This window comes from Triticum urartu, chromosome 5A (genome assembly GCF_056163025.1).
Source record: "Triticum urartu cultivar PI428250 chromosome 5A, HENAU_Tu73, whole genome shotgun sequence".
Taxonomy (NCBI): domain Eukaryota; kingdom Viridiplantae; phylum Streptophyta; class Magnoliopsida; order Poales; family Poaceae; genus Triticum; species Triticum urartu.
The window spans coordinates 559,610,559-559,621,977 of record NC_141877.1 but is presented as its reverse complement, the minus strand read 5'-3'; the positions used below and the strand labels follow the sequence as shown (position 1 = coordinate 559,621,977).

General features: G+C 45.6%; 1 long non-coding RNA gene and 1 pseudogene across 3 annotated transcripts; one reads left to right on the top strand and one right to left on the bottom strand.

The window, feature by feature from the left end:
* The first annotated feature begins 2,063 nt into the window (after window positions 1-2,063).
* LOC125507346 (E3 ubiquitin protein ligase DRIP2-like) overlaps window positions 2,064-11,419 on the top strand; it is a 74,116-nt pseudogene continuing 64,760 nt past the window's right edge.
* LOC147972857 (uncharacterized) lies at window positions 3,452-5,647 on the bottom strand. Of its 3 annotated transcripts, none has more exons than XR_015603514.1 (5): window positions 5,380-5,647; window positions 5,082-5,220; window positions 3,951-4,657; window positions 3,800-3,873; window positions 3,452-3,637 (listed from the first exon to the last, which is right to left on the bottom strand). It is a non-coding gene; the product is annotated as an uncharacterized LOC147972857 (long non-coding RNA). The 3 variants fall into 3 exon arrangements; XR_015603513.1 differs by having other exon boundaries at window positions 3,951-4,639; XR_015603515.1 differs by having other exon boundaries at window positions 3,951-4,636.

Here is an 11,419-nt window from a genome sequence, read left to right as displayed (position 1 = left end):
ATGGCACCCCGACGAAGTCAGCACGTGGCGGAATGATGTCCCATAGGTTGCACACCTCCTCCTCGCTCAACTTCATTCTTTGAGATACGATGGCATCACCGAGTGGGTCGTCATCATCCTCATCATCCTCATAATCTTCTACTTTGTTGACATAAATCACGGCCAGCTTGGGTCTTTCAGCTCTAAAGGAGAAGCTGATCAACTCACCACCGGTGATAGCATGTGGTCGATGAAACGGACTCATCCATCTCCTCCCACCCACGTCATCTTTCGTCCTTTTTCGATCTCCATAGTGTAGGGACCCCTAGAAGCCTCAAAGGTCACAGAGTCTACAGTCAGATTGTTGAATTCTGACCTCACATTGCATGGGATGATCTGTGTACAAAAAGCAAAATGATATATACATGATGCATTAATGCCAATAACACTAAAAACAAATTAGTAGTTACTAGTTTCATATAATTTATTACCGCCGCATGAAGAAAACTAGACTCGAAGTAGATGCCAAACAGCGTGCCAGTTGCAAGGCTACTGGCGCACCTTGACTTGCAAGTCGACATGGTGGTGGTGGTGGCGCCATTTACCTAAAGCAATATGATTAAAGGATTAACGATCCAAAAAGTAAACATAAAGTTTTCATAGCTAGAGTTCACATGGAAAGCAAAATAACAACTAAAAAGTAAACATAAAGTTCAGTCCAGGGGAACACTTTATCTATTCCCACATCCAAAAGCTGAACCATCTTAGAGTCTTCCAGAACACAATAAGTAAACATCCATTCCACCTTTGGCATCAGATGCACAATAATTAAAACTATAAAAGGCAAACACCCCCCTTTTCGATCAGATACAACTCTCTATCTATCTGTGTTTTCTTTTTCCGAAATTTACCAAAAATGGGCTCACTAACAGCATCATAAGAACTTAGCAATTTGAGCATCACCACATACAGATACTATCTTCAACCTGAAAGAGAGTATCGAATCAAGCATTGATTTTTCCATGAAACCACATAACAGTGAGGGCTTCTTGGTCATATCTTTATGTGCATCAACAAAGAAGCTAGTGGCAGTAGCCAAGAATTGAAACCCTCAACTGTTGCTGTCATATCAGAGCTAAAAAAATGCTCACGATTCTACGGTCGAGCGCTATGGTTGTTCTAGCAAAGGAATGACAAGTAGTTACAAGTACTACATCAATGATCCTAAATGTCGGAAACAATAGTCACGACATGGACGCCCCCTCTCTAAACCCCAGAACACTAGGCACCGCCGCCGCCACCACTCCTCCAGGGGTAGCGGCCAAGAATTGAAACCCAAGTTTCAATTATATGTGCTAAAAGCCTCTACTTCTCTAGCTACTTCTCTCTACTCTATCCTAAGTTTCGGTGAGCAACAAAAAGCGTCTACTTCTCTCACCTAAACCCTCTCTCTATTCTCTCCCCAATCACGCGAGGAGCATGTCGCACCGAAGTGCGGAGCCACCGTCCAATCCCTAAATCCCAAAACATGGCGAGCCACCGCGGCAAATCAATTGGAGCCCAGCTAGTGTGGTGCGTGCAGGGAGGAGGAGATCGAGGGGGACTTATGGGGTTGGAGCGTCGGAGTAGGCGAGAGGCCACCGTGTGTGGTGGCGGCACACGGCACCGTCGACGGGGGTGAGGCGGCCGAGGACGAACCCTAACCGCGGCGGCGTCGTCGGGCGGAGGGGATCGATTGCGAGAGTGTGAGGGGGTGTGGGGCGCTCGGGCCGGTTTTCTTTTGCTCTAGTAGTAGCGCTATTTAGAGGCCGGCGCTACTGCTAAGCCCACCAGCTGTAGTGCCCGTTCAAAACAAATGCTACAGCTAAGTGGGCTACTGCTTTTGCCCTGCAGCCCATGTAACAGTAGCGCGGCCAAAGCAAATAAACGCTGCTGTTATATATTAGTAGTAGCGTGTTTTCTGCCCAGCGCTACTGCTAAATACTAGTAGCGTGGGGTCATAAACAGGCGCTACTGGTAAACTTCTATCTATAAGCATTTTCCTAGTAGTGCTGGTGGCGGAGGTGGTTGCGGGCGGCGGAGAGATGGGGGGCGAGCCGGGGGTATCTCGCGTGCCGCGGGCAGCGCTTGCTGCGTTCTTGACGTGCCCGCTCTGCAAGGGATACTTCCGCGACGCTAACGCCTTCGCCGAGTACGGCCGCACATGTGAGTTCTCTCTTCTACCCCGCTCCGTCGGTCGCCTCAACGGGTTCGTTTCATCCTCCCCCCATTCGTGTCTGCACTGCGCGCGCTGTCTCCCCGCGGCCTTCCTACGCCGCCGCCCCGTCTTCTTTGCGACCTCGCGTCACGCTGCCGTCCCGTCTGCCATCGCCGTCGCGTCGCGCTACGTTTGCTTTCTCTCCCTGTCACGTCTGTCTGTCTCTCGGTCGGTGCTTGCCTGGTTGGCATTTGATGCGACCTCGTGATCTGATCCAGAAGAGCGCCGGAGGCGATGCTGTCATTGCTGAGCCTTATGATTGATTGCCTGGGCTGTGATCTCGCCGTGGCGGCCAAGCCTTTTGATTGCGTGCGCCGCCGCTGCGGTCTGGCCGTTGCGGCCGAGACGTTTCCTCTCCGGTAGGGCGCGCCGGAGCTACTCCGGAGAAACCCCGTGCCGCAGCCACCGAGCGAGGCCGTGGTTCCAGGTGAACGTTCGCTAACAGGTAGGGGCAGGCGGCCGGGGCGAAATCGCGATCGTTGAAATCAGTCGATCTTTCTCCACTAAGCAGATAGACGGGACGGGACGCGTCCATCCTCCTCCGCCTCCACCAAGCGAATGTCCTTGGCGATGGGCTCGCGCAAGCACACGATGATGCACGACGCACCGCTGTCGCCGATGTCATCGTACGTAGTCATAGACCAGCTCCACTGCCAGCTCGTAGTTGGCCACATACAACACGGCGCTGGGCCGGAGTTGGACACGCACGTCGCCGTCTGCGGAGATGGGGTTTACAGTTACAGGAGTGGGGAAACAAGTACGCGAGCAAACATCAGTCTAACCTGGCCCGTTGGCTATGCTCTCGGTCTGCGGCAGTTTCTTCGCTCGTGCTCTCACGGAGAAGCCCATCCGGAGCCGATGCCATGCTCTCGTGCTCTCGGTCTAACGTCGCCACCTCTCTTCTTTGGAAGTTTAGAGTGGACAACGCATCCGACCTTTGACGTTTCCAGGAGTCTTCCATGTCCCGACGACACGGTGGCCAAGAATTTCGTTACCAAGGAGGTCATTTTTCTCGTGGGTGACTGGGAAATGCGGTTACCACGGTTACCGCAAAATTCCGAGTAAATTTCGGACGAAATTTCATTTCAAATTTAATTCAAATTTGTGGGACCAAAAATAAAAAAAATGAGTTTTTGATAGCATGCCTGCTATATATATAGCATAACAAGCAAGTTTACACAGCACATATAGCAACAAACTACACTCCAGAGACCAACAACAAAATAAATTCAGTCCACAGTCCATAATACAGTCCCACAACAAAATAAATTTAGTCCACAGTCCATATTGCAGCCCCACAACATCAATTCAGTGCATTACATAGCATCGACCAACAAAACCGGTCATTCGATTCCTTTTAGACTTGCAAGTCTCCTTCCTCAACCCTTACAGAGAATCAAGCTGCAAGTGAACAAATTAAATGCCAAGTTGTTAGCAAGAAGATTTGTCTATAGTATTTGTTCTCAAAATAGAATAAATTGATGCATGTCATTAGATGGCAGCAAGCGAACAAAATTTTGGGTGGCAGCAAGCAAACGAACAAAGTCAGCACTTCATTATTACCGTCTTCTTCCTCCTCTTCCTAGTAGACTTCCGCAAAGGTTCATTGTTGTTGGGAAGCATCACATCATTATTAGCTACAAAAATTACTAGTTAGCACTTGAACCACATAAATAAATTCATATAGTGTTGATATAAACTAAAGGGCAATCACCTTCTTCCTCATCTTCCTCCTCTTCCTCTTTCACCCATTCCTCCTCTTCTTCCTCTTCCTCCTCTTCCTCCTCTTCCATCCTACTTGCCCTAGATCTCTTTCTTTGTCCCATCCCACCTCTATGACAACCGGATTGAAGGCATCACCATCATAGTCATTGTTCTGATCCATTGAAGGCATGGAGTCATCCGTTGTCCCCAACCAACCCATGATTTCATTACCACAGTCATAGAGTGAGGTATTCATCAACAATGCACAAGGAACAACCTCGTTCTCTTTAGGCTCACCAAGAATCAAGCGGATTCGCAGCCCAAGGTTGTAGTGGCAAAAAACCATCTTGTGCAGCCGTTCCAAACCAAGACGGTTCCTCACTAGTGTATGCACCAAAACATATTTGCTGCAATTTCATTCACAACCGCTTGAAGAGGTGCATTGAGAGACAATCTGAATAGCAGACTTCTGAAGCAATGGTGTACTATCTCCAAATGTTTCCCACCACTGAATTGGGGACACTTGGCTGGTTGCATTACAAGGGTACATGCCTTCAAAAGCCCCCCTTGTATTGGTATACATGTCAATTTCAGGAATCATTTTAATGAATTCCGAAGGACTAGCCAACTTCCTAAGTGCTGCATTGAGTGCCCTCTTGTGTGATAGACTTGTTCCAAAGTTTTACTTGTAGTGTCCTTCTGGGTCAAGAACACCGGCTTTAGAATGGAAAGATAGCACGGCAGCAGGAATTAGACGGTGACAATACTATGACAGCTACAATACTAGCAAGAACTATTACCATGGCAGCAAGGAAAGATAGCAGGGCACAAAAACTTCATGGCAGCGACAATATAAGTATGATAGCAATAAGAATAATTAGCATGTTATGTAGAACTATATGGCAGCAACAATACTATGGCAGCAGGAATAACAAAACTATGGAGCAAGAACTATTACCGCGGCAGCAAGGAAAAATAGCAGGGCATCAAGAACTTCGTGGCAGCGACAATATAAGTACGATAGAAATAAGAATAATTAGCATGTTGTATAGCACTATATGGCAGCGAGAATACTACGATAGCAGGAATAGCAGTACTATGGCAGCAAGAATAACATCAGTATGGTAGCAAGAACTATTACCTGCCCGGTCCTGCTAGATGCCGCTTGATTCGGGTTGCACCCCCACCAAGTTTAACAGCCCCACAATGAGAACAAGACCATGCATTTCCTTCCAACGATTTTGCATGACACCATATATTTGTTACATCATTTGCATTACCTTAAATAAAAATACAGAAGCAATGTAATGATTTTGCATGTAATTTGGATAACATTTGATTCAAAGAAAAATGAGTACACACTGGACAGGAAATTAGAGATAAAATATACCAAATATAACTGGTCAACTGAAAAACATCTCGAAATCTGAAGAAATAACCTTTCTTTGGTGTTGGAATTGGCAATGGAACCTCCGGGCCTCTGCTTATGCCACCATAACGAGCCCCGCCGGTGGCATATCCGCTCCGATTGATGTCATCTGTGAATCATGTGGATTGTCCTCTTCCTGACGAACGGTCGGCGGGGATGGTCGCACTGCCATTGCCATGACCTCTGCCTCTGGATCTGCTCAGTTGGCCATGAAGGAACACATCCCCTCTTCCCTGACCGACGGTGATAGACGCACGACCCGTGCCACGAACACCGGCGATGATAGCCATCCCTACAGTTCGCGGCTCGCCATCTCCATCACCATCACCCCGCCCCATCCCCCTTGCAACACCGGCCATGACGGGGAGCGCCCCAGGAGGCCGTGGAGGGGGGAAAAGCACGGCCGCGGTGGACCTGGACGGGAGCCAAGGGGTGGATTGGGTGCCGCCGCCGCCGCCAAGTTTTTGTGGGAAACGATTTGGGGAAAAAGATACGAGGGAGACTGGCGTTTTCGGCTTCTAGGGTTCGCGTTTGGGTGTGTGAGTAGCGAGACGCATCGTGGCAGCCGTGGCTTCTCGGGCTCTAGCTGGGCCGGACAAAAAATTCAAAAAAGGCCGAATTTATTTGCACGGGAGGCCCATTTACCGGAGGGCAGCGAGAAACGCGGTTACCACTCGATAACCGGTTTTCTCGAGCGGTACCCAAAACTGTGATGTTGGCCGCACATTGGACATCCCCGCGGTGGCCGCCAGGGCCATCCTCTTGGAAGGACTTTATTCGGTCCCATTTTCCTTTTGGTGCTAGGAGAAAAAGTTGTAAAGCATTGGCACCTATTGCAGGGTGAATGGAACTGTATGGTGTCGATGCACTCTAGTAGCTTCATAGGTAATGGTTGGGGAGGTTGTAGATGGTGGCATGAAATGTTATGTCCGTTTGAACAGGCATTCTGCACTGCGCTGGCCGTGGTCATCTTTTTACGAAATCAACGGCATTGCATTTCATTTCATGTATGAAGAAGAAGACACATTACAAAGACGAGACTGAGAGCAGACAAACCCAGAGCAGCACACAAAAACATCACACCAGCACCACAACAACACAACACTCTACAAGAGATGGAACCAAGCTCCAAATCACGAAGACTCACCCGGGAATCTGTGTCAGTTGTTGGTACTCCTTGTTGGACTAGTTGGTTTTACTTTATTCATAAAGCGGCGCGAAAGCCTATTTCGAGAAGACTCGATCGGGGGGTCCATCATTATCTGCTGGATTCCTTGAGCATTCGCCATCTGGTTGCCACCCAACCACACCCGTCAAAGAAAGGGAGGGGTGTCGTAGGGGAATGAGGTAATTCGAGAAGGATCACACTCACTAACCCAGCTTCAAAGCAAACATCGAACTGCCCACCAAAATGTCGAGAACTCGGATCGCATCTGGCAAACACCAACAACATCGGCAATGGCCTACCAATGGTCACTCGAACCAGTGGTCACTCCTAAGATGATGCCCCAAGAGGAGCATCGCATCGACGTCGTCATCTTCTAGGATCAAAGTTTCCCCCGAAGTTGTTGTCCCGAACGAAGAAGCAAGCACGCCGCCTTGATGCCGCCTTTAATGAGAGAATGCTCCACGGGCATCGCCATTGTCTACCCCGGCCACAACCGAAAGCAAGACCTTAGCCCAGCATAGTGCCACTGCCTCCGGCCCGAGCCAATACCGGTCAGACCACCACCAACACCCCCTGCCCAAGCCCAACAGCCGTCGGCCCCTCGCGCCCGACGACCGCCACCGCCACCATCAAATCTAGGTGTCGGGGCTCAAATCCATCGCACCTCCGCTTACCATTGCCGACCAGAGCGGAGCCCGAGTGGTGTGCTCTTATAGTTATTTGTATTAGGTAAGTATTCCAGTTCTATGTTTTTGCTATAGCCGCGCTTCACATTCTTAAATAAAATGTGGCTGCCCCACTTTTTTCTTTCACAAAGTGACTACACCACATGCTGTAGAGGCCAAGAGGATGATTATTGTTAAATAAAATGTGGTTGCACCACTTGATTGATAAGAATCAATCTAGATGCTACTGCTGCACCACTACTTGCCCTCTCAATCTGGATGCATGCCAAAGATCTAGTCATGTTGCATTGTTGCTAGTAGCTAATTTACTCCTAATATTGTTTTCATTTGCCAAGCACGTCAAATTCGGTTCTTTAAAATCTTTGCATGAAACTTGCATGCCTGCCTGTGGAGTTCCTTGATACGTCCATTTTGCATCATGCTTTTATATAGATATTTATTGCATTATGGGTTGTTATTACACATTATGTCACAATACTTATGCCTATTCTCTCTTATTTTACAAGGTTTACATAAAGAGGGAGGATGCCGGCAGCTGGGATTCTGGGCTAGAAAAGGAGCAAATATTAGAGACCTATTTTGCACAGCTCCAAAAGTCCTGAAAGTCCATGGAAGATGTTTTCCAAATATATAAAAAATACTGAGAGTAAGAACTTCACCAGGGGGGCCACACCCTGCCCACAAGGGTGGGGGGCACGCCCTACCCCCCTGGGCGCGCCCCCTACCTCATGGGCCCCCTGGTGGCCGTCCGGTGACCATCTTCTGATATATGAAGTCTTTTGATGGGAAAAAATAAGAAGCCATCTTCTCGGATGAAACTCAGCCGCCACGAGGCGGAACCTTGGCGGAACAAATCTAGGGCTCTGGCGGAGCTATTCTGCCGGCGAAACTTCCCTCCCGAAGGGGGAAATCATCACCATCATCATCACCAACGCTCCTCTCATTGGGAGAGAGCAATCTCCATCAACATATTCATCGGCACCATCTCCTATCAAAACCCTAGTTCGTCTCTTGTATACAATTCTTATCTCCAAGTCCGGGATTGGTGCTAGTAGGTTGCTAGTAGTGTTAATTACTCCTTGTAGTTGATGCTAGTTGGTTTAATTGGTGGAAGATCATATGTTTAGATCCTATATGCATATTAATACCCCTCTGATTATGAACATGTTTATGCTTTGTGAGTAGTTACGTTTGTTCCTGAGGACATGGGAGAAGTCTTGCTATTAGTAGTCATGTGAATTTGGTATTTGTTCGATATTTTGATGAGATGTATGTTGTCTCTCCTCTAGTGGTGTTATGTGAACGTCGACTACATGACACTTCACCATTATTTGGGCCTAGAGGAAGGCATTGGGAAGTAATAAGTAGATGATGGGTTGCTAGAGTGACAGAAGCTTAAACCCTAGTTTATGTGTTGTTTCGTAAGGGGCTGATTTGGATCCATATGTTTCATGCTATGGTTAGGTTTACCTTAATACTTTTTTTGTAGTTGCGGATGCTTGCAATAGAGGTTAATCATAAGTGGGATGCTTGTCCAAGTAAGGGCAGTACCCAAGCACCGGTCCACCCACATACTAGATTATCAAAGTACCGAACGCGAATCATATGAGCGTGATGAAAACTAGCTTGACGATATTCCCATGTGTCCTCAGGAGCGCTTTTCTCTATATAAGAGTTTGTCCAGGCTTATCCTTTGCTACAAAAATGATTGCTCCACCTTGCTGCACTTTATTTACTTTTGTTACTTGTTGCTTGTTACAAATTATCCTATCACAAAACTATCTGTTACCACTTATTTCAGTACTTGCAGAGAATACCTTGCTAGAAACCGCTTATCATTTCCTTCTGCTCCTTGTTGGGTTCGACACTCTTACTTATCGAAAGGACTACGATAGATCCCCTATACTTGTGGGTCATCAAGACTCTTTTCTGGCGCCATTGCCAAGGAGTGAAGCGCCTTTGGTAGGTGGAATTTGGTAAGGAAAATTTTATATAGTGTGCTGAAATTTACTGTCACTTGATATGATGGAAAGTAATCCTCTGAGGGGCTTGTTCGGGGTATCTTCACCCCGAACAGTAGAGCAAAGAGTTGCTCCTCGACCTACTGAAAATGAAAATGACTGCTTTGAAATTCCGTCGGGTATGATAGAAAAACTGCTAGCTAATCCTTTTTTAGGAGATGGAACAAAACATCCTAATGAGCATCTAATATATGTGGATGAAGTTTGTGGATTATTTAAGCTTGCAGGTGTACCCGGAGATGTTGGTAAGAAGAAGGTCTTCCCTTTATCTTTAAAGGGATATGCATCGACATGGTATAGGCTATGTGATGATATTGAAATTGGAATTTCATCAAAAGTATTACCCTATGCATCTTGTTCATCGTGAACGCAATTATATATATAATTTCTGGCCTCGCATAGGAGAAAGCATCGCTCAAGCTTGGGGGAGGCTTAAGTCAATGTTATATTCATGCCCCAATCATGAGCTCTCAAGAGAAATGATTATTCAAAATTGTTATGCTCGGCTTTCTAATAACAATCGCACCATGCTTGATACTTCTTGTGCTGTCTCTTTTATGATGAAGACTATTGAATTCAAATGGGATTTATTGGAAAGAATTAAACACAACTCTAAAGATTGGGACCTCGACAATGGTATGGAGTCAGGTATGACACCTAGTTTTGATTGTGTTAAATCTTTTATGGATACCGATATTTGCCGTAAATTTAGCACTAAATATGGACTTGACTCTGAGATAGTAGCTTCTTTCTATGAATCTTTTGCTACTTATGTTGGTCTCCCCAAGGAGAAGTGGTTTAAATATCATCCTCCCATAGAAGTGAAAGTAGCTGCACCTATTAAAGTTGGAGAAAAGATTGTCACTTAGAATGATCCTATTGTTTCCACTGCATATGTTGAGAAACCACCTTTCCTTGTTAGGATAAAGGTTCATGCTAAAGCTTCAACTGTAGTTCGTAAAAGCAATATTAAAACATATACACCTCCTGAGCAAGTTAAAGTTGAACCTAATATTGCTATTGTTAAAGATCTCTTGTCCGATATTATTGATGGGCATGTTATTTATTTCTGTGATGAAACTGTTAGAATTGCTAAACCCTGTGCTAAAGATAAACCTAGACCTATGGTAGGCATGCCTGTTATTTCTGTTAAAATAGGAGATCATTGTTATCATGGCTTATGTGATATGGGTGCTAGTGCTAGTGCAATACCTCATTCCTTATACAAAGAAATTATGCATGAGATTGCACCTGCTGAAATAGAAGATATTGATGTCACAATTAAACTTGCCAATAGAGATACTATTTCACCAGTGGGAATTGTTAGAGATGTTGAAGTCTTGTGTGGGAAAACTAAATATCCTGCTGATTTTCTTGTTCTTGGTTCCCCACAAGATAGTTTTTGTCCCATTATATTTGGCAGAACCTTCTTGAACACTGTTAATGCTACCATAGATTGCAAAAGGGATGTTGTTACTGTCGGTTTAGTTGATATGACTCATGAATTTAATTTCTCTAAATTTAGTAGACAACACCGTGAAGAACAATTACCTAGTAAGGATGAAATTATTGGTCTTGCTTCTATTGCCATAGCTTCTAGTGATCCCTTAGAACATTATTTGCTAGACCATGAAAATGACATGTTTATGAACGAAAGAAGGGAAATAGATGAAGTATTCTTTAAACAGGAACCTATTCTGAAAAACAATTTACCTGTTGAAATCATAGGGGATCCTCCTCGACCCAAGGGTGATCCCGTGTTTGAGCTTAATCCGTTACCGGATACTCTTAAATATGCTTATCTTGATGAGAAAAGGATATATCCTATTATTATTAGTGCTAACCTTTCAGAGCATGAGGAAGACAGATTATTGAAAACTTTGAAGAAGCACCATGTTGTTATTTGGTATACTCTTGATGATCTTAAGGGCATTAGTCCCACTCTATGTCAACATAAAATTAATTTGGAAGAAGATGCTAAACCAATTCGTGATCATCAATGACGGCTGAATCCTAAAATGAAAGAAGTGGTAAGAAAGGAAATACTAAAGCTCCTTCAGGCAGGTATAATCTATCCCGCTGCTGATAGTCAGCGGGTAAGTCCTGTCCATTGTGTCCCTAACAAGGGAGGTATTACTGTTGTTCCTAATGATAAAGATGAATTGATTCCTCAAA